Raw genomic sequence first — 23,670 nt, forward strand, 5'->3', positions numbered from 1 at the left:
TCGTGCGTCTCAGGAGAAAGCAGGGGTGACCCTGAGTGTGGGAGAAATTGTGGGACAGACTTTTTCCCATGTCCGGTGTCTTCCAGTGAGGCAAGGTGCTGCTCCCTGGGAACCTACTCCCTGGGAACCTACTGGGGATGTCTCATCTTTGTGGGTTCAACCCTAGCCTAGGGTTGGACCAAGAAAGATAGGGACCAGAGACAGTAGCAGGGGAGAGAGTGTCTCCTGCAAAATGTAGCTGATGAACTGATTAGATGCTGTCCGGTTGCCTCATGATCTAAAATGTGGGCTGATTGTGCAATGGGTCATTTGCCGATCTCATGTGCAGTTGCTGGCGAAGGTACGTATCTGTTTGTCTCATGGGGCCTTGGGTCGCCTGTGTGGGGTGGGAAAAGCGGGGTGTCCGGGTACTTCCCGCTCCCTGGAAGCTTTGTCTTGAAGTTTCCTTAATAGCCACTTTAAAAAATCCACCCTGAGTTGATCATGTAGCTCAGTTTATACATTTTATAGAATGGTTAACCCCATTTTATTCTTTCTCTTCCTGTTGACATTTGGGTTGTTTTCAGGATCTTGTTTTTTCAGACCGTGCCGCAGGGAACAAACATTCTTCTCCACAGGGCCTGCCGGGGCTTCCCTGGGTACCTCCTTAGATGAGAAGTTGCCTACCCCGGAGCTTTCACCATGCACAGAGCTAACTTTCGCCAGTGTTCTCAAATTGCTCTCCCGAGGGTTGTACCAAGTTACAATCCCACCCGCGTGGTGTGAGAACTCCCTGGGCCCCTCCTCCTCAGCAAGACTTGGTGTTGCCTGATATTTGCCAGTCTAATGGGTGGGAAATGGTGTCTCCTTTTAACTTGCATTTTCTCTGATTCATAGAAAGCTTCTCCCAGTTCCGGTTCATCCACCACTCAGCTTTCCATTTTCTGAATGGACCTCTCTGGCTCAAGCAATCCTCTCACCTCAGCCTCCCGAGGAGGTGGGACCACAGACACACAGACGACAGGTGCACAGCACCACACCTGGCTATTTTTTTTTTTTTTTTTTTGGAGGGGGCTCCCTATGTTGCCCAGGCTGGCCTCAAACTCCTGAGCTCAAGCGATCCTCCCACCTCAGCCTCCCAAAGTATTGGTGTTTATGGGCATGAGCCAACATGCCCAGCCCATTTTATTTTTTTTAATATGGCTCCTAGGAAATTTAAAATTACATTTGTGACTCCAATTATATTGCTATGGGGCAGCATGGATTTGTAAACTTCCTTCTCCAGGGGCTGGGGTCTGCCCCTTCTTGCTTGGCCCCCTGCCCTGCAGTGGCCCTGCTTCCACCGCCACCTTCTCACCCTCGGACGGAGTCGCCTTCCTGCTGACATGCTTCCTTTGAGTTAGCAGCCAAGACTCTCGTTGGAGGAACAGGAGAGGGGCTAGGGAGAGAGGATGGGCTAGGACAGCTTGTCACTCAGAGAGACCTGAGTGTGAGCAGGACCCTAGAGCTCACTGAGAATTAATCGGTTCTGCACTGTTGGCTCTGGACAGTCCAGGTCCAAACCTCTTGGAGAACAATGGACCTTGGGAGAAGATGCACCGCGTCTGGGTCCTGCAGCGGGTTTTCAGCAGGTTTTATGCTGGACCCGAGAATCCCCGTGCTGACAAGCCTCCCAGTACCCCGTGGCAGGCTCTTCATAGACCAAGCCTGGTTAAATAGCTTCTGGAGTTCATTCTCCGGAAGAACGAGGTTCTTACCAGAAGCACTCTAGAATTAGTATCATATTACTGTTAGTAATTATTACTATTAGAATTATATTACTAATTTTAGCAGTCTAGAATTAGTATCATATTACTGTTAGTAATTAGTACCATTAGAATCATATTACTAATTTTAGCAGTCTAGAATTAGTATCATAATACTGTTAGTAATTATTACTATTAGAATCATATTACTAATTTTAGCAGTCTAGAATTAGTATATTACTGTTAGTAATTATTACTATTGGTGTCATATTACTAATTTTAGCAGTCTAGAATTAGCATCGTATTACTGTTAGTAATTATTACTATTAGTATCATATTACTAATTTTAGCAGTCTAAAAGTATCATATTACTGTTAGTAATTATTACTATTAGTGCCATATTACTAATTCTAGTAGTCTAGAATAAGTATCATATTACTATTGAACATTCATGGAGGCCCTTGGATCTTCAGATGGCTTTCTGGCCACCGCTGAGTGTTTGCCCAGCTCCCAGGGATGTGCAGTTGCCTGAGACACCTGGCAGACGCCCTGCGAGATGTAGCCTGTGCCTGGTGGGCTCAGTGGCCTGGGGTGGGGTGGGTGATTTTCTGAACGAAAGGAAATGCCCCCGAGGTAACAGACCATCCAGCCAGCTGCAGGACGCTCCACATGTAGAGGCAAAAATGACTTCTTGGTCAGGTGCGGTGGCTCATGCCTGTAGTCCCTGCACTCTGGGAGGCTGATGTGGGTAGGTGGCTTGCTTAAGAGCAGTTTGAGACCAGCCTGGGCAGTATGGTGAAACCCTGTCTCTAGAAAACAAAACAAAACAAAAAACAAAACAAATATTAGCTGGGCATTGTGGTGTGTGCCTGTAGCCCCAGCTTCTTGGGAGGCTGATGTGGAAGGATCACTGAGCCTGGAAAGGTTGAGGCTGCTGTGAGCTGAGATGGTGCCAGTACACTCCAGGCTGGGCAGCATAGTGAGGCCCTGTCTCAAAAAAGAAAAAAAAATTGACCATTAACAATGCAGTAATAACATAGAGTGACCTGTATCTTTGTAGGTAGCTCAGTCAGTCAGTCATCATCATTATCGTTAATGTATTATCTGCAGACATTGTTGGAGACCATTTCAGTATCTGCTGTGTGCCAGGAGCTGGTCTCATGGAATCACCAGTTGCTGTCTGGGAGTATTTTAATGCCCATTTCACAGAAGGGGAAACTGAGCTCCAGGGAGGTGCATTGGCTGGGGCTTTGAACCCATGTAGCATGTTACATGTTATAACCAGTAGAATGGAAAGGGACGGGAGCATTTAATCTCCTTCACTGCAGTGAGTCCTCCCTCTTGGCCTGCCTGGCGGCCCCTCCTGGTCATCTGTTGACATGTTGACAGCCAGTCCTTCCTCAAGCCTCCTGGGTGTTTGTGAACAAAATGCTTGTGAAACCGTGAGTTGGACCTTCCCATGAATGAAGTCTGTCCCTGTGACTCTGTGTCTGGACAGCCCCTCTTCTGGGGAGAGTCCTCTGCAGCAGGTGCAGGCAGCGTGGGGACAGAGAGGACACAGAGGGCCCCAGCTCTTCAACACTCTGCTGATTGACTCGAGCAAGCTCTGGCCATAGACAGTGCATTTGCCCAGCAGAGTTGGGTGTCACTGTGTTTCAGCACCCTGTTCTCTAGGCCGTGGTGACGGGTGATCTGCCTGGAGAATTTGGGCCACAGAGGGAGCATAGCACTGGCCAGGAGGGCCCTCTGGCCTCTCCGCTCTTACCCCGACATCTTTGGGCTTTGGGGAGTGTTGGATTCATTTTCCTTGCTGTAGTAAATAGTACATTGCAGTGCAGAGCAGCTCTGCCGTGCTGCTGTATGACCTTGGACAACCCAGCTGGCCTCTCTAGGCCTTGGTTTTCTTACCCTTGAAATGGGGGTACTAACGTATTTCTGGTAGCTGTGAGCATTAAATAAGGCAATTTTGTAAAACCGAGACTACGGTAAGCATCCACGTACTGCCAGCTGTTCTTACAGTCTTTAGTGGTGACGTCTGCATCATCTGTGTCCATGCGACCTGTGCCACATGTGGATTGTTGGGTCTGTTGAGTGCCTGTCTTGTCAGGGCTGCCCACTGGCCTGTTGAGATCTCAGGTTGGCACACAGGTCCTGTTACAGGCAGAGCAGGTATGCTGTGGCCTCCACCTGTTCTCTGCAGAGCCTCTCACGTGGGCTTCATGAGTGCACAGGGTTCAGGGACTCAGGATGATGGGGTGCCCAGCGGCAGCCCCCCAGCTCGTGCAAGGGACATCTGCAACCTTGCCCCCCCCCCCAGTCCCACCCTCAGTCCATGTGTGCAGGGCCTGGGGACAGAGGTGAGTCTGTGTGTCACAGGGAGACCCCCTTGGGAGGGGCCCCCCTCATCCTGTGGGAACTCCAGGTGACTGGGTTGCTCTGCTACCCGTGAGCCTGGATAGTGGTGTGTGTTCGTCCTTGTCGGCCTTTGTGGCCCTCAGTGGCTTTTCCTGACATGGATGAGCCTTTGTTCGTTGGAAATCTTATCCTGCCATGTTTTACTGAAGAGAAAGGGGCGGGGGACCTGGGAAGGTGAGATGGGGTAGATTGTACAGCTAGTGACTCCGTTAGGGACCCTTCCGTAAAGCCTGCATTGTGGTGGGCTTGGGGCCTTTGGTTTAGACAGACAGGGTTAACTCCTGCTTTGCCGGAGCCTCCCTGTAAGTGCCACGATGTGACCTGGGTGAGTGACTGGATCCTTCGCTGTAGGCTTTGGCTTCCTGGTCTTTAGGTTGGAGGTAACGACACCTATCTAATAAGCACCTGTTAAGTTGAGAGTCGTGTTAGTTAACCTTTGCTGCATAACAGACCGCCCCAAACAAAGGGTAAAACACCTGTTCGTTTCAGGGCCGGATAGTAAATATGTTGTGTTTGCGTGCTGGGCAGTGTCTCTCCAAAAAAGCAGTCAGAGGCAATACATGAATGAATGGGCACGGCTGTGTTCCAGTAAAAACTACTTATAAAAACAGGCTTGGGCTAGAATTGACCCATGGGCGGTCACTTGCCGACCCTGATTTATTTAGCTCATGATTCTGCAAGTTGCCCACTAGAGCCGGGCTCAGTGCCTGGACTCAGTCCTCCTTGCCCACTGGCTACTTGGTGGTTCTGGGCTACCGAGGGCAGCAAGAGGGGGAACTTCAGGATGCCACGGTCTGCAGCTTCTGCTTGCATCACATTTGCTGCTGTTGTCCCTTTGGGTTTATTGACATGGCCAGAGCGAACACAGTGACCATTTCCAGGGTCTTTGTGGGAGAAGACTTCCCAAGATGGTAGATCTAGGAGGTATGACTGATTGGAGCCGTTACTGTGACAGCCTCCCAGGCCTGCAGCGCAGTCCGGACTGTGCCCGGTCCCTCCCGGCCACTGCCTGCAGTGTTGCCCTCTGGGCACAGAAAGACCTCACAGGAGTATAGAGGTGCCACATTGGGTTTTGTTTCTGTTTGTTTGTTTTGAGACAGAGTCTCACTCTGTCACCCAGGCTGGAGTAAAAATGTCGTGCTTGTGTGCTGTGCAGTGTCTCCCCAAAAAAGCAGTCAAAGGCAATGCGGGAAGGAATGGACACAGCTGTGTTCCAATAAAACTTTACTTATGAAAACAGGTTTGGGCTAGAATTGGCCCGTGGGCAGCTGCTTGCTGACCCTGATTTATTTAGTTCACAGTTCTGTAAGTTGCCTACTGGAGCCGGGCGCAAGCCAAGTGCAGTCTCGGCTAACTCCTGCCTCCACCTCTCAGGTTCAAATAATTCTCCTGCCTCTCAGCCTCTGTAGTAGCAGGGACTATAGGTGCACGCCACCACACCCAGCTAAGTTTTATATTTTTAGGAGAGATGGGGTTTCACCATGTCCCAGCTAATTTTTATATTTTTAGTAGAGATGCGGTTTCACCATGTTGGCCAGGCTGGTCTCGAACTCCTGACCTCAAGTGATCTGCCAGCCTCCTCAGTCTCTCAAAGTGCTGGGATTACAGGCATGAGCCACCACGCCTGGCCTCACACTGGGTTTTGATGCTTTTACTGGTCACAGCATTTTATGGTTCAACCAGGACGCGTAATGCATGTTTTAATTTTATTCCTGAATAATTTTGCACGGTGACTGTTGCTAAGCTAATTTCAGCCTGCCCTGTTGCCTTCTCTGGCCGTTGAGCTGGGGACAAGGAGAATGAGGAGTGTTCTGTGGATGGTGAGACGGGCCCCGAGCACCATCCCTGTCAGTCCGGTCCTGCCTTTCAAACAAACAGTGTTTGTGGAGGGGATGGAGGAGGCTGAGCAGGAAGAACCGAATGGCCAGCCTGGCTTCCTCCTGGTCCTGGCTCCGCCGCCAGCACCTGCTGGTCTGGCCTTAGTTTTCTCAGCAGGAGAATGGGTGCATCTGTTAAAGTCACGTTGCTTCTGGCACAGACTTCAGCAAAGGCAGCCGGCAGGATGGGAGACGGTGTACACACACGTGTGAGGAGAACGTGTGCCCATCCTCACGGCAGCCACTCCCCACAGGCTGTGTCACATGGACCTCAGGAGGTGGCTTCTGACAAAAACTGAAGATCGGAGGCTCTTCTGTCCCCGTTGCATGCCTGTACATGTTGGCCTTTTGCCTTCAGTGTTTTCCCCTTGCTCCATGAAGCGGATCCTGAACCCTTGTGAAGCGTTGAGAATGAGAGGTTCTTTTTATTTCCTTTATGGAGGTAAAATACATGTAACATAAAGTTAACTTTTTTTTTCCCAAGATAGAGTTTTGCTCTTATGGCCCAGGCTGGAGTTCGATGGCACGGTCTTGGCTCACTGCAACCTCTGCCTCCCGGATTCAAGCGATTTTCCTGCCTCAACTTCCTGAGTAGCTGGGATTATAGGTGCGTGTCACCATGCAGGCTAATTTTTGTATTTTTAGTAGAGACGGGGTTTCACCATGTTGGTCAGGCTGGTCTCGAACTCCTGACCTCAGGTGATTCACCTGCCTTGGCCTCTGAAAGTGCTGGGATTACAGGCATGAGCCATCGTGCCCGGCCTGTGCAAGAGTTTTTATAGAGCTTGATCTCCGGTACCTTCCGGAGCTCAGCAAGTAGGGCCAGAAGTTCCCACCTTCTCAGACACCTGTGATCCTGGTGACCAGTCCCAGTCTGAGACTGGGGCCCCTACCCTAAGTCACCTCATTAGCATAAGCTCCGGTGGGGTCAAAAGGGACTCACCTCTGCTACTCAGGAAATTCTCAGGGTATTAGGATCTCTGTGCTGGGAACCAGGGACAAAGCCCAGTGTATTTCTTTTTTTTTTTTTTTTTTTTTTTTTTTTTTGAGACGGAGTCTCGCTCTGTCACCCAGGCTGCAGTGCAGTGATGCGATCTTGGCTCGCTGCAAGCTCCGTCCCCCAGGTTCACACCATTCTCATGCCTCAGCCTCCCGTGTAGCTGGGACTACAGGCACCTGCCACCATGCCTGGCTAATTTTTTTTGTATTTTTAGTAGAGACGGGGTTTCACAGTGTTAGCCAGGATAGTCTTGATCTCCTGACCTTGTGATCCCCCCGCCTCAACCTCCCAAAGTGCTGGGATTACAGGCACGAGCCACCGCGCCCGGCGCCCAGTGTATTTCTTATGCCACAGAGGACGATTCGTGCTGTAGTGTGGATCAGTGCCTCCTTCCCTTTTATGGCTGGAGATGCTCCGTTGTACCGTAGCTCTTGTTTCCTGTCTCCGTTGTGTATTGATGGATCTTTTGTTCTTGCTGGGTTTTGGCTATTGTAAATGGTGCTGCCGTGAACATTTGTATACACGTTTTGAACATGAGATGGGGAGGGCATGACATTTCCTCCGTCGGTTCATGGGGTGCCTGTGGGGCAGCAGGGCCACCCAGCCGTGCTCATCCAGTGCCTGGGACTCCGGAATGAGTGTGGTCATTCATCCCCCCTCGACAGAAGAGGATGCAGACTTAGCTTGAACGTGGGCAGTTGGGAAGTCATGGAGGGGGCTGGGGTCAGGTGGGGTGGGCTGCTCCAGAGACCAGGCCCCTGCTTTGTGGCACCTTCCAGTAAAGGGGCCCGAGGCTCAGGCAGGCTGGGTCTGGCTGCCTACAGACAGGCCCCCCGACTTGGAGTCCAGCGCATGGAGGACCTGTCTGTGGGGGGCATTAACTTTGGGTCACAGAGCTGTTTCAGAACTCCTCACAAGGATGGTTTCCGTCTCTGCAAGAGTGATGAGCACTTCCAAAAATAGATGCGCATCTGCAGGCTAGCGTTTATTTATTTATTTATTTGTTTATGAGACGAGTCTTGCTCTGTCACCCAGGCTGGAGTGCAATAGCATGATCTTGGCTCACTGCAACCTCTGCCTCCCGGGTTCAAGCAATTTTCCTGCTTCAGCCTCCCGAGTAACTGGGATTACAGGCACGTGCTACCACACCTGACTGATTTTGTATTATTATTATTATTTTTTAGTAGAGGTGGGGTTTCACCATGTTGGCTGGGCTGGTCTCGAACTCCTCATCTCGTGATCCCCCCGCCTTGGCCTCTCAAAGTGCTAGGATTACAGGCATAAGCCACCACGCCTGGCCCTATTTATTTATTTATTGAGATGAGTCTGGCTCTGTCTTAGTGGCATGATCTTGGCTCACTGCAGCCTCTGCCTCCTGGGTTCAAGCAATTCTCCTGCCTCAGCCTCCTGAGAAGCTGGGATTACAGACACACACCAATACACCCAGCTAATTTTTGTACTTTTAGTAGAGATGGGGTTTTGCCATGTTGGCCAGGCCGGTCTCGAACTCCTGACTTCAAGTGATCCTCCCGCCTCAGCCTCCCAAAGTGCTGGGATTACAGGCATGAACCTCTGCGTCTGGTCTGCAGGCCAACGATTTAAATAGTTCAGTAATTTAGTGATTCACTACTAGGGGAAGGAGCGTCCTTCTTTAATGGATGTCATTAAAATTTCCTAGAACCCAGTTGCAGATTTCTTAGAGAATTTGTTGAGATATAATTTACATACCATTGTGATTCACCCTTTGAAAACCTGCAGTACCATGTTTTTTAGTAAATTAGGGAGATTGTGCAATCATCAGAGTCGATTTAGGAACATTTTCATCCCCCCTAATAAAGACCCCCAAACCATCAACCTTGCTCCCTGCTCCAGTCTTCCCTCTTCCCAGCCCCTGACAATGACTCATCTGCCTTCCGTCTCGGTGGGTTTGCCCGTTCTGAGCATTGCATGTAAGTGGAATCATGCCAAGTGAGATCCTTTGTGACTGGCTGCTTTCATTTAGCATCGTGTTACCGACGTTCCTCCGTGTTGTAGCCTGGGTCAGGCCTTTCTTCTTTTTGATGACTGAATCGTGTTCCATTTTAAGGCTGCGTTTATGCATTCGTCAGCTCAGGGATGTTTGGGTTACCTCCACTTTTGAGCTGTTATGAGGGATGCTGCCATGAACATTCATATACACTTCTTTTTTTTTTTTTTTGGTAGAGATGGAGTCTTCTGTACTGCCGGCTGGCTTCAAACTCCTGGGCTCAAGCCACCCTCCCACCCTGGCCCCCCAAAGTGCTGGGATTACAGGTGTGAGCCGCTGTGGCTGGCCTGCATGTTTTTGTGTGGATGGATGTTTTATTATTTTTAGTTGTATGCCTAGGAACGTTGCCGTCTCTTATTGAAACTGTGTGAAAGTTTTGTCCTTTTGTTTTCCACAATGTACTTTTAAAAAGACTTAAAATTTTTACAGTTAACCTTTGAACAATGTAGACGTTAGGGGTTCCAACTCCCACACAGTGCAAAGTCCAGGTATAACTTGTGACTGCCCCAAAACGTAACTACTGATAGCCTACTATTGACTGGAAACCTTACAGATAACATAAACAGTCCATTAACACCTGTTTTGTATGTTATACAAACAAATAACCTTACTTTAAGCTAGAGAAAAGAACATGTTACTAAGAGAATCATAAAGAAGAGAAAATATATTCACTCCTCATTGAGTGGAAGTGGATCATAGTAAAGGCCTTCATCTGCATCATCTTCATGTTGAGTGGACTGAGGAGGAAAAGGAGGAGGAGGAGAGGAGGGGGAAAAGAGGAGGAGGAGGAGAAGGGGTTGGTCTTGCTGTCTCAGAGGTGGCAGAGGTGGGAGAATATCCACATGTAAGGGACTCGTGAAGTTCAAACCTGTGTTGCTTAAGGGCCAACTGCATTTTTAAGATAATTGCAGTTGTAAGAAATAGTACAGAGATATACGCAGTTTACCCCCATAGTCTCGTCCTGGGACGGTATGATAGCATCACAGCCGGGATGCTGATGTTGACATGGTCGAGATTCAAATGTTGCCGTCCACACCAGGACCCCTCACGGTGCCTTTTTATGGCCTGACCCACTTCCTTCCGCCCCTGCTTGCTCCATAAGCCCTGGTAACCACTCATCTGTTCTCCATCTCTGTAATTTTGTCGTTTCAATAGTTGTACAGAAATGGAATCACACAGTAAGTAACTTTTTGGGACTGGCTTTCCCCTCCTTGGTCAGCACAACTTCCTAGAGATTCACCCAGGTCTTGCGTATTGAAAGTTCTTCCCTTTTTATTGCTGAGTAATGTTCCATGGTGTGGATGTATCAGTTTGTTTAACTATTGAGCTTCTGAAGGCCGTCTGGGTGGTTTGCAGTTTTTGGCTATTATGAATAAAGCTGCTATAAACGTTAGTGTATAGGTTTCTTTGTCTTTTTTTTTTTCCCTTGAAGACACCTGGCCCTGTCACCCAGGCTGGAGTGCAGTGGCATGATCTTGGCTCCCTGCAACCTCTGTCTCCCCGTCTCAAGCCATCCTCCCATCTCAGCCTCCCAAGTAGCTGAGATTATAGGCGTATGCCACCATGCCCAGCTAGTTATGTATTGTTAGTAGAGACTGGGTTTCACTACCTTGACCAGGCTGGTCTTGAACTCCTGGGGTCAAAGTGATTCACCTGCCTTGGCCTCCCAAGGTGCTGGTATTATAGACGTGAGCCACTGCACCTGGCCCATAGACATTAAGTCTGAATTTCTCTGGGACGAATGCCTAGGAGCGTGGTTTTTCGGTCACATGAGAGTTACATATTTAGGTTTTTAAGGAACTGCTACACTGTTTTCTGTAACGGTTATACCATTTTGTATTTCCACCAGCAATGTGCAAGATCCAGGTTTTCCATCAGCAATGTGATTCTTTATTTTCTCACTAGCAATTAGTGTCACCATTTTTCATTCTAGCTATTTTGATAGGTGTATAGTCATATTTTGTTTTATTTGCATTTCTTTAATAGCTGGTGTGTTGAACATCTTTTCATGTGCTTATTTGCCATCTGTATATCCTCTTGGAAAATGCCTTCTATCTTTTGCTGTTTTAATTGGATTGTCATTTTGTTTATTATTATTATTTTTTTTTACTGTTGAGCTTTGAGAGTTCTTTATTCTAGACACAAATTATTTGTTAAATATGTGGTTTGCAGACATTTTTCTCCCGCTCTGTGGTTTGTGTTTTTCTCCTTTCAGCAGGTCTTTCTCAGAGCAAAAGTTTTTAATTTGGATGAGAACTTATTTGTCAATATTTTTGTCTGTGGATTGTGCTTTTTATATTGGGTCTATGAACTCATTTTCTGGCTCTAGATCCTGAAGATTTTCTCCCATTTTTTCCTAAGAGTTTTAGTTTTGTATTTTACATGTAAGTTCATGATTCATTTCGAATTAATTTTTGTATAAGGCAAGACATTTAGGTTGATATTCATTGTTTTGCTGATGGATGTCCAATTGTTCCAGCATCGTTTGTTGAAAAGACAATCCTCCATTGAGTGGCTTTTGCACCTTCATCAGCAATCAGTTGGGCATATTTGTGTGGGTTTTTTCTGGACTCTGTGTTGAGTTATATTGCTATGTGCCTGTCCCTCCACCAGAACCACACAGCTTTGATTACTGTACTGTATAATAAATCTTGAAGCTGAGTATATTGATTCCTCCCCCCCTTTTTTTTGCAAATGGTTTTAATTTTTCTAGTTCTTTTGCCTTTCCATGTACTTTTTTTTTTTTTTTTTTTTTTTTTTTTTTTTTTTTTTAAGTCACAGTCCCGCCCTGTTGCCCAGGTTGGAGGCTGGAGTGCAGTGGTGTGATCTCAACTCACTGCAACCTCCGCCTCCCAGGTTCAAGCAATTCTCCTGCCTCAGCCCCCCAAGAAGCTGGGATTACAGGTGTGCACCACCACACCCGGCTAATTTTTTGTATTTTTAGTAGAGACGGGGTTTCACTGTGTTGGCCAGGCTAGTCTCAAACTCCTGACCTCAAGTGATCCACCAGCCTTGGCCTCCCAAAATGCTGAATAATCTTGTCCATATCTACAAAAAATTTTTGCTGGGATTTTGACTGGAATTGTGTTCATCATCATCACCTGCACGTCAGTTTGGGAAGAATTGACATTCTGACTATGTTGAGTCTTCCCATCCATGAACAGGGTATATTTCAGTGTTTTTAGATCTTTGATTTGTTTTCCTCAGTGTTGCATAGCTTTCGGCATACAGTTCCTGAACTTGTATTGTTAGGTTTATACCTATTTCTTTTTTCTTTTTTTTTTTTGAGATGGAGTCTCACTCTGTCACCAGGCTGGAGTGCAGTGGTACAATCTTGGTCCACTGCAACCTTCACCTGTCAGGTTCAAACGATTCTCCTGCCTCAGCCTTCCGAGTAGCTGGGATTACTGGTGCCTGCCACAATGCTCAGCTAATTTTTATATTTTTAGTATAGACGAGGTTTCACCATGTTGGCCAGGCTGGCCTTGAACTCCTGACCTCAGGTGATCCACCTGCCTCGGTCTCCCAAAGTGGTGGGATTACAGGCGTGAGCCACCACACCCAGACTGTAATCTTTTTATGCTCACTTTCTCTGGCTTTGGTTATCAGGGTAGTACTTGCTCCATAAAATAAATTAAGAAATGTTCTCTCCTGTTCTACTTTCTGGAAGAAATTGTGTAGAATTAGTGTTAATTATTCTTTAAGCATTTCATAGAATTCTCCAGTGAACTCATTTAGGTCTAAAGATTTCTTTTTCTCAAAAAAACTGGAGTTTAAAAATTATGAATTCAATTCCCTTAATAGCTGTAGGAAATGATTCAAATTACCTTTTACAAATTGGGCAAGGTGAAGTAGTTTATATTTCTTGAATAATTGCTTTATTTCATCCACATTGTCAAGTTTATGTGTGTAGAGCTGATTTAGTATTCCTTTAGTACCTTTTCGATGTCTGCAGGGTCTTTAATGGTGTCTCCTATTTAATTCCTGGTATTGGTGATTTGTGTTGTCTTTTTTTCTTTGTCAGTCTTGTTAGAGTTTCGTCAATTGCATTGACTTTTACAAAGAGCCAGCTTATTGTTTCACTGGTTTTTCTGTTGTTATTCTGTTTCCTGTTCATTTTTTCCCAGTTATATGTTTATTATTTTCTTCCTTCTGCTTGCTTTGGGTTTGTTTGGCTCTCCTTTTGCTAGCTTCTTGAGGTAGGAACTTAGAATTTGATTTGAGATTATTCTTCTTTTCCAGTATATGCTGTAAATTTCATGAACACTTGAAAAGAATGTGAATTCTGCTGTACTACAGCAGAGGCAGGTTCTATAACTATCACTTTGATCTTGTTGATTGATCATATTACTGAGTTCTTCTGTATCCTTGCTGATTTTCCTGTCTTATTCTGTCAATTGTGGAGAAAAGCTTGTTAAAGTTGTATTCAGTTATAAGTGTGGATTTATGTCTTCTTTCTTCAGTTCTATCCATTTTTGCTTCATGTATTTTGCTCCTCTGTTGTTTGGTACATACACATTTAGAATTACTATGTCTTCTTGGTGGAGTCCTCTCATCATTATGTAATGTTCTTTTTGTGGTATTTTCCTTGCCTTGAAGTCTATTTTATCTAATATTAACATAGCCATGATTGCTTTCTTTTGACTTATGTTCATATAAGGTATCTTATTCCATCCTTCTACTTTCATCCTACCTATGTCATTATATTTGAAGCAAATTTTTATAGATCTTATTTAATTGTAGCTTGTAAAATCTACTCTGCCAATCTCTGTCTTTTAACTGGTATATTTTGACCATTTACATTTAATGCAATTATTGATACATTAGGCCTTACATTTGTTATTTCAGGTTTTCGTTTTTCTATTTTTTCCTGCCTCCTTGTGGGTTATTTGAACATTTTTGAACATTTTTTAGGGTTCCATTTTGTTTATGTGTATATCTCTTTGCATAGCTTTCCTTTTTTTTTTTTTTTTTTTTTTTTTTTTTTGAGACGGAGTCTAGCTCTGTCACCCAGGCTGGAGTGCAGTGGCCAGATCTCAGCTCACTGCAAGCTCCACCTCCTGGGTTCATGGCATTCTCCTGCCTCAGCCTCCCGAGTAGCTGGGACTACAGGCGCCTGCCACCTCGCCCGGCCAGATTTTTTTTGTATTTTTTAGTAGAGACGGGGTTTTACCATGTTAGCCAGGATGATCTCGATCTCCTGACCTCGTGATCCGCCCGTCTCGGCCTCCCAAAGTGCTGGGATTACAGGCTTGAGCCACCGTGCCTGGCCACGCATAGCTTTCTAAGTGGTTGCTCTGGGTATTATATCACGTGTACTTTATCATCTATTGTGATACCAGTTTGAGTAAAATATACAATCTTCTTTTATGTCTCTTTACCCTTCTCCATTTATAAATGTTAAAGATTTGCTCTGTACATTTAGAACCATATCAGATTGTGTTGTAATTTTTGTTTCAATCATCAAATATAATCTATAAAACTCGAGAAGAAAAGTCTATTATATTTACCAAACTTTTGCTTACCATACTCCTTTTTCCTTCCTAATGTTCCAAAACTCCATCTTTTATTATTATTATTTTATTTAGAAAGGTTTCTTTTTAGCTATTCTTTTAGAATAGGTCTGCCAGTGGCAAATTTCCTTAGTTTCCTTTCATCTGAGACTATCTTAATTTTCCCTTCATTCTTACAGTATATTTTTATCGGTATAGAATTATGAATTGAGAGTTCTTTTCTTTCATCACTTGAAAATTATTGTGCCACTTTCTTTTGGTCTCCACAGTTTCTGATAAGAAATGTAAGTATTGCTTTTCTCTGCCTGTTTTCAGTATTTTTTCTTCATTATTAGTTTTCAGAAATTTAATTCTCATGTATATTGGTGTGAATTTTCTTGGGTTTATCCTATTTGGGATTCATTCAGCCTCTGGAATCTGTAGGTTTATATCTCTCACCAAATTTGGGATATTTTTAGTACTTTTTTCAGACCCTCCCTCTCTTATCTCTCCTTCTGACATTTCAAGCATTTAAAGTTAGGTATTTTATTATTGCCCCGTAACTCCCTGAGACTCTGTTTATTTATTTTCAGTCTGTTTCACTCTATTGTTCAGTTGGGGGTAATGTCTATTGTTCTGTCTCCCAGTTCACTGATTATTTTCTCTGTCCCCTCCATTCTGCTGTTGAGTCCATCCACTGAGTCTTTTATTTCAGTTATTGTATTCTTTAGTTCTATCATTTTCCTTTCTTTTTTTTTTTTTTTTTAATGTAAGATGGATTTTGACTCTTGTTGCCCATGGTCTGGAGTACAGTAGCATGATCTTGGCTCACTGCAACCTCTGCCTCCTGGGTCCAGGTGATTCTCCTGCCTCAGCCTCCTGAGTAGCTGGGATTACAGGTGCCCACCACCACACCCAGCTAATTTTTGTATTTTTAGTAGAGATGGGGTTTAGGCATGTTGGCCAGGCTGGTCTCGAACTTCTGACCTCGAGTGATCCATACACCACGGCCTCCCAAAGTGCTGGGATTACAGGCATGAGTCACCGCACCTGGCCAGTTCTATCATTTTCACTTGATTCTTTTTTATATCTTTGGTGAGATGTTCTGCTTCTTTGGTGAGGCTTTCTGTTATTTCTTCTGTTTCTAGCATGTTCATAATTGTTCGTGGAAGCATTTATCATGGTTGCTTTCAACTCTTTGCCAGACCATTCTGACATCTCTGTCACCTCTGTGTTGGCATCAATTGATTTTATTTTTTCAGTTTGAAATCTTCCTGAACCTTGGTTTGATGGGTGATTTTCTACTGAAACTTGGACACTTTTGTATTATGTTATGAGACTTTGAGTCTTAAACCTTTTTTGGTAAGTGAACTTTTCCTGACGCCACTTCCACAAGGGAAGGTGGAAAGGGGCGTCACCTCATGACTGACAGGTGCTATAGAAATCCAGGCTCGCCATGCTGCCTGTACTAATGCCAGAGTGAAAGGAGGATTTGTTACTGCCTGGTGGGGATGAATGTGCCAGCTCCTTCCTTTGGTCTATTCGATGCCACCCTGGCAGGGATTTGGTGCCTCATTATAGCCACACAGGGTAGAAATCTAGACTCCCTACTCAGCCTTTGCTGCTGTGGGTGGGGCTGAGGTCACAGATTTTTCTGCAGTGTCTGGCTGGAGTAGACCTGTTGTCTAAATGTATTGCCCCGTTAGCTGCCACTTTCCCAGTCTTTCGACTAAAGAGAACACGCTCTTGTTGTGGTATTGTTCCTGCTCCTGTTGACTTTTCTGGGTCACTGGCTTATTCAGTACCATGTCTGGGAGGTATGAGGCAAGAAGAAAACCCAGAGAGCTCACACCATGTCCCTGGCTGGTCTGCCTTCTCTCCACCTTGAGGAGCGTTATGTTTGTTTTATATACACCATCCTGAGTATTAGTTGTGCTTTGTGTGAGGAATAGGGAAAAATGTGTCTACTCCATCTGCCCGGAAGCAGAAGTTCGATCCCTGGTTTTTAGCTCAGAAATACCAGAACCTACATGAGGTTTTAACACGTGCCTCTCCACAGTCTCTGTCTGACCATGCCCTGGTCTCTTTGTCTCTCCACAGGTCTGGAAATCTCTCCAGGCACCCTGCTTTGGCCCCCTAGAACACAGACAGTTCCTGCTCTAAGAGGCCATCTGTGGGGCTCAGTCTGCCAACACCTCTGGTGAGTTATAACATTTTCCCCTCTGCTTGTTACCTGCAAGCCAGTGGCCACTGTCTGGTTTGGTCCACCTCCCCGCCTTTGCACTGTGGCCAGGGGACTTTCAGTTTCTTGTTGTCAGGCCCTGTGTGCCTTGTGCTTGTGTTTGGGTGGGAAGAAGATGGATGGCATTGTCCTTGGTGGGCCTCTTGTGTGACCTTGTGGGGTGTGAAAGGGACTATGCCTCTGGCTTCTGAACTGTGCTCTGAGCTGTCCTCACCAGTGTGCCCATGCCAGACCCAGTCAAGGTGGCTGCAGACAGATGAGTGGTGCAGGCACTTCCAGCTCCTCTCCATCGTTTTCACATGAACGGGGGTGTGCCTGGTGGTGCCCACATGCAGGGAAGGGTGCACTGAAGCCCAGGCCTGTGTGCTCTGCAGAGGCCAGAGTGTGGGCTGGTGCTCAGTGGCCCTTTTCTTGAGTGCCTCCTCTGTGCCTTGCTGGTATCACTTCACCTGTAATGTGCTTAAAGGCCCCGTCTGCTGAATATCTTATCAACGTTGACCCTGACTACCACCAACTCCATGCAGAAAGTGGCATTACCACCATTTTCAGTGAGGACACAGGCTCTCAGCAGTTAGATACTTGGTCATGGTCACGTGGGTATTGAGTGGCTGAATCCAGCTTGGCTGACCGCACACTGGGCTCCTGCTGGTACAGGACCCTGCCTCCTGGCATGGCCTTGTATACCAGGGGCCATAAAGACAAATCTGTATGGTCCAGAGCCCCATGGGCAATTTCTCAGTCCTTCTGAGCTGTCCTCACCAGTGTGCCCATGCCAGACCCAACTGGTGTGGCTGCAGACAGATGAGTGGTGCAGGCGCTTCCAGCTCCTCTCCGTCATTTTCATGTGGATGGGGGGGGGGCGTGCCTGGTGGTACCCACGTGCAGGGAAGGGGTATGGGTGCGAGATGCATGGGCCTGCCCAAGAAGCTGTGTCAGATATGCTTTCCTGATTGTGTACACCATGAGATCTTAATACCCTGGAAGTGCCATACAGTCATCTCTCAGCACCCAAAGGGGATTGGTTCCCGGACCTCCCGTGAATACCAAAGTCCATGGATGCTCAAGTCCCTGATTTCATATGGTGCAGTATTTGCATATAACCGAAGCACTTTCTCTCATATACTTGAAAACATCTCCAGATCATGTATGATACCTAAATGATGTAAATGATATGTAAATGGTTGTTATACTGTGTTGTTTAGGGAACAATGACGAGAAAAAAGTCTGTACGTGTTCGGTACAGATGCAACTAAAAAGTATTTCCAATGTGTGCGTGGTTGGTTGAGTGCAGTGAAACAGAAGCCGTGCACGTGGAAGGCTGTTTAGGTGCCGATTGTGTATCTCTGCTTCACCCTCCACCACCCCACGAGAATGCACATGCTGGGGTCCTAAACACGGCAGGCAGGAGCGGAATGTCGGAGTCACAGCCCCATGCAGGACTACCCTGGTCCTGGTCACCATCGCAGTTGGGCGGCCTCACCTGCCTGGTTTTCGTTTCTCCAGCTCCACAGCTCACCAATCCCATCTGAAATCCAGTCAGACTCTCTCCCTCCCCGTGTTCAGGCCCTTCTCTGCACCCGCGTGTCCCTCCAAGTCTCTGAGTTCCCTCTCAGCCTCTGCTGTCATTCCGCTCCCAGATGTGGACAAGTGTCCTCCCGGGTGGAGGGATGGCGACACCGCTCCGTGGAGGGTGCTTCTGACTTCCCTGGCTGTCTTGGCCGAGTGCTGGGTCTGCATCCTCCACAGTCCCCCTTGTCTCTGGCCGATGCTGCATACTTGTCCCTTGTGCAGAAGCACTGGCCCAGTACACGGTTCCTGCTCGAAAGCCATCACAAGGATGCATATGAGAACGTGTGACCCTGCTGGAGAAGGCGGTCCACCCCTTTATCCTAGGGCAGGAGCAGAGAGGGAAGGACATTAGTGCCTGTCCACCTGGGAAGGAGCATGTGTCCCTGCAGGCCCAGGGTTGAGCCACTAAGATGCTGTCAGCAGTCAGCTGCCTTTGGCTTCCTCGGAGCTTGGACTTGGGACTTGCCATTTATTCATTCTCTCTCCTGGGGCTGGGGCAGAGCTAAAACCCATAGTGTGCATGCACTTCTGCCTTTAGAAGGTGCCTGCGTCCGACCAGCTGGGCCTCGGTTCTCAGCTGGGACCTGTCTCCCTGCAACTCCCTTCTTAGCTCCTCCAGGAGCTTCGTGAGAAAGGAACACTTGGGTGGTTGGGTTGAGCTTTTGCTTCTCACTGGGAGCCTGTCTCTCAGGAGCTGCCGTTGGCTGTCAAGTGTTGGGGAGCGCTTGCTTCCGGAGCAGCAGCCCTGCAACCCTGGCGACTGTGATTAAAGGGAAGGAGAGAATGAAAAGTTGGCCTGGGCAACTCATGAAGGCCAGGAGTGAATTTGTTTTATTTCTGTTTTTCTGGCCAGGGTACTTTCAGCTCACACAGTTGGTGACCTTGGGACAGGTGAGCCGTGCTGCTTTCTGGGAAGATCAGTCCCCTCGGCTGGAGGCAGGATGGTGGGGTGGGGTGGGGTAGGTGGGGTTTTCCTTTTGGGGATGTCAGTGCTCTGGGAGGCCCAGGTGGTCCTGGTCCTGGTGCAGGGAAGGGTGAGGCAGAATCACTGACCCGGCCATGCTCACCTGGGCGCTTCTCTCTCCAGCAGCTTCTCCTGCTTCCTCAGGTGTCCCAGTTCCACCCTAACAGGAGCCACCAAGGGACCCTGCTCCTCAATGGCTCTCCTGATGTCCTCAGACCCACATTCATCACGAACATTGTTGTGTGGCCACCTCACGCCCCCATGCCATGGCTGCAGTGTCATTTTACAGTGGAGACTCCCAGCGCCTAAGCGCCTGCGTACATCCTGGGTTTCTAGCGTTGTCTACTGATCACCTCCCCTTGCTGCTCAGAAAAAAAACGGAAAATTACCCTGGAGGGGTAATTGAGTGAGCAGCCAGGATATCATGTAATTAGTGGCAGAAGGGTTCCACTTAGCAGTAACAGAATTAACTGACAATGTTGCAATTCTCATTGACTGTTGAAGAGGCTAGATTAGATGAATTTGAAGATTTGGCTTTTCCTGAGGTGTTCTTTGCTATTGTCTCAAATTATATTTTCCACTTGTTGGTGTAATCGGACCCCTAATGATTAATGACGTGACCCGAGAGGATATGCTCCAGGGGACCCTCCTGGGTGGGGAAACAGGGTATCAAGCGGCATTTGCCAGGGCAGGATTGGGGCGAGGACCCTGTCCTCTGCAACTGTGCTCTGGCCACTGTCTCCTGCTGGGCACCCACTGCCTTGTGCCCAACCAGAAACTGGCAGACTGTGGTGCAAGGGTCCAATCCTGCTCATTGCTTATTTTTATAAATGAAATTTTGTTTTTATTTTAAAAGTCTTAGCAAGATACACATAATACAGAAGTTACCATCTTCATTTTTTTTTTTTTCTTTTTCTGAGACAGAGTCTCGCTCTGTTGCCCAGGCTGGAGTGTAGTGGAGCGATCTCGGCTCACTGCAGCCTCTGCTTCCTGGTCTCAAGCATTTCTCCTGCCTCAGCCTCCCAAGTAGCTGGGATTATAGGCACCTGCCACCACGCCTGTGGGTGTCTCAGGGAGCTGTTATTGTGAGCTTGGTAAGGGGAACAATTAGGGCTGCAGCAACCTTGGGGAACCCCCTGAAGCAGGACCCCGAGGAGTCAAATGGCAGGATCCTGTCAGCAGTACAGATGGACCGAGCTGGAATATGCCCCACTGCCCTTTCCTCCTGCGTCTGTCTCGGACACTGTCGTGTTTCCCCAAGTCCGTGAGGATGAGGGAAGTGCTGGCACCGCATCACGCTGTCTTCATTGCCCCCCAAGACGTTTTTCTCTTCAGCCCTGGGGCTGCTGGGCTCATTCTTGGAGCAGGGAGAGTGTTGCCCAGGAGTGGAGTGTGTTTTTTTTTGTTTTTTTTGTTTTTTTTGTTTTGTTTTTTTTTTTTTTTTAGGACGGATCATACTGTGTCCCCAGTTCCTTCAGCAGAAGCCTGAGTCTCTTGGCATTCACTGAGCCCCAGGCCAAGTAGAGGGAAGTGGGTGGATGGAATGAGCTGGTCTCCAGCTGCAGTGGATTTCCTGACACTTGCAGAACAGTCTGCCGGTAGGGAAGAAGTGAGACGAGTGTGAACAGAAACAAAAGCACGTTACATGAATATAAATATATACCTGAGCCAGGCGCTGTGGCTCATACCTGTAATCCCAGCACTGTGGGAGGCCAAGGCAGGCGGATCACGAGGTCAAGAGATGGAGACCATCCTGGCTAACACGGTGAAAGCCTGTCTCTACTAAAAATACAAAAGCATTAGCTGGGCGTGGTGGCGGGCACCTGTAGTCCCAGCTGCTTGGGAGGCTGAGGCAGGAGAATGGCGTGAACCTGGGAGGCGGAGCTCACAGTGAACTGAGATTGCGCCACTGCACTCCAGCCTGGGCGACAGAGTGAGACTCTGTCTCAATAAATAAAATAAAATAAAATAAATAAATAAATAAATAAATAAATAAATAAATAAAATAAGCAAGCCTGTGGATTTCCAACGAAGAGGACAAGGTGGCAAGGGCTGAGACCAGGTGCTGAGACCAAATATGCACCACTAAGTACTGTGGATGGTTTTGCAGCCCCTGGAGACCTCCTGGAACTGAGGCTGCCTTTGGAAGTTCCCTTGCAGATGATGGAAAGCTGCTGTTCTTCACATTCTGGGGTCACGGACTTGTTTGAACGTCTGTTGAGTCTTGTGAAGAATGGACATCTCAGCACACACCCACGTCCTGCGTCGAATCCTCGGCAGTTTATTGCCACTCCCAGAGAGCTCCCACCGGGCGCCAGGCAGGCCCCTGGAATTCAGTCTGGCAGAGACCCCCCAGTATCTCTCTCTAGGCAGCTCACGGCAGGTGCTCTGTTGAGGGGACCGGAGGAAGACCCTCACCTCCAGAGCAGATGCACTGTTTGGTAGTCCAGGGACACACACAGCATGGAGGGTCTCCTGCAGGAGCACCCACACATTGACACCAACGCAGTGTTCCTGTCTGCTGTATGTTGTGCCACAAGGGACGGCTGCTGCCTGGCTTTGTAGCTCTCTCAGAAGTTCACTGAGTCAAGATTGAGGAGCTGGGTCTGTGTATGACCACGTGTGTGCTGGTGGGAGGGCGCCACGGCTGTTCCCGATTCTGAGAGGAGGCACAACCTATGCAAGGGTGAGCACCCAGGTGTGTCCCTGGACAGGGAAGCCTGACGCCCTCCACACCATACTTGGCTGGGCTCCTGCGAACCGAAGCTCCCGAAGGTCCCTCCTGTGTCATCGCTGCACATGGGTTTTCTTGAGGCAGGGCATGGCGGGGTGTGTCTGGTTGGCCTGCCTCGGGAGTGGCTCACTACAAATTGCAAAGCGGATTTCTTGATGAGAACAATCATGACAGTCCTTGCAAGGCCCTGTGCTTTTCCTCAAGTCCTTACCCATAGCGACATTTGTCCTGGCCTGGACATGGGGCTGGCGGAGCCTCCTGCTTCCTGATTCAGCCTGACTGGTTGCCGACCAGCTCCTTCCGTCTGTGGTGAGATGAGGAGAGCCAGGGCCTGAGAGGGCATTCTGCTTTGGAAGCACAGTGGCTTTGAGTCAGAGGACTGGGCTTTATTCTGCTCTGACCTTTCCCCTGACAGTGGGGCTGAGCGTCCTCGCTGGTGAGGAACAGTGGCTGACGGTGCATCTCACTTCTGCAGACACCTTTTCCTGGAGACATATAACGTCGGGCATCCCAACAGGATCATGAAATTTCTTTTTCTTCCATTTCCTGGCCTGTGATCTCCCAGAGTTTAGTAACCTCTGCTCTAAGTCAGAGGGTGTGTGTGCGCCTTAGATGCAGTTTATTGAGCACTTCTTTCTCAATGAATAGTCTGGTCTTCCTAGACTATCTTAAGCCTCCAACCTGCCTTTGCCAGATAAGGAAACTGAGGCTGGAGCTTCAGTAACTCACCAAGGATCACACCTAAGGGAATTAGAATCAGGATTCCAAGCCAGTATTTCGTATCCCAGAGACTGCCCATTGACCCTCTTTGCTATGCCAGCCACTCTATCCTGGGAGCTCCCTTGAGGCAGGGCTGTTTTATACCCACCTGTAATGTCCACGGCACCTGCCTAGGACTCAGGAAGGGAGGGTAGGGAGGGACACTTGGGTGCACAGCCCTGTCCTGGCAACGTAACATCCCCTGGAGCTATCCGAGATTTGGAAAGCAGCATCGGGCTAGGGTTTATGGGGTTGGAATTCTTTCTGCCCTTGTTCTATAGCCTCACCCAGTCCATTCTTGGAGCCCTCTGCACATGCTGGGCTCTGTGCGTGTCCCTTCTCCCGCGCACTTCCCCATCTCCCCTGATACTTCTGCTGGGGCTGCCCTCCTTCCCAGGACAGCTTCTCCCTGCCCTGGCACATCCCACTCAACCAGCGATGCCCACTTCAAGCTCATGCCCCTCCAGGGTACCCTCCTGCCACACCGAGTACACAGTGGGGCCCCTAGGAACACCACTGCATGGCTTTCTGTGCCGCGCCCCCCTGCCCCCCGCCGGGTTTAAATACAGGGATGCTGGAACAGTTGGATGTTCAGGGCAGCTGTAGATTTCTTCATGTGTGCGTTTCAGGTGTCTTAAGGCCCTTAAAAGCTTTTCTTAGGAGCCCTCAGACTGCCAAACCCAGTGTACCACTTGGATGCCAATCTTTCTTTTTTTTTTCCAGTGGAATTCATTGAAAGGTAAGCCTGCCTCGGAAGCAGGCAGGAACGCAGAGGAATTCCTTTCTCGGCATTTCACTGTCCAGCCTGGAGAGGCGAGAGTGACCCCGAGTGTGCCACCTTCCAGAGATGCCTGGTGCAGGGTCAGCC

At 48.0% G+C, this 23,670-nt stretch overlaps 1 protein-coding gene across 5 annotated transcripts in view; it reads left to right on the forward strand.

The window, feature by feature from the left end:
* Positions 1-23,670, forward strand: part of SHANK2 (SH3 and multiple ankyrin repeat domains 2) — a 662,741-nt gene that overhangs the window by 10,687 nt on the left and 628,384 nt on the right. For all 5 annotated transcript variants that reach the window (XM_037998869.2, XM_073008675.1, XM_073008685.1 and 2 more), the window contains exon 2: positions 16,635-16,734. The gene's annotated coding sequence lies outside the window, so the exon portion shown is untranslated. The remainder of the gene's footprint in view (positions 1-16,634; positions 16,735-23,670) is intronic.

Source organism: Chlorocebus sabaeus, chromosome 1, assembly GCF_047675955.1.
Source record: "Chlorocebus sabaeus isolate Y175 chromosome 1, mChlSab1.0.hap1, whole genome shotgun sequence".
Taxonomy (NCBI): domain Eukaryota; kingdom Metazoa; phylum Chordata; class Mammalia; order Primates; family Cercopithecidae; genus Chlorocebus; species Chlorocebus sabaeus.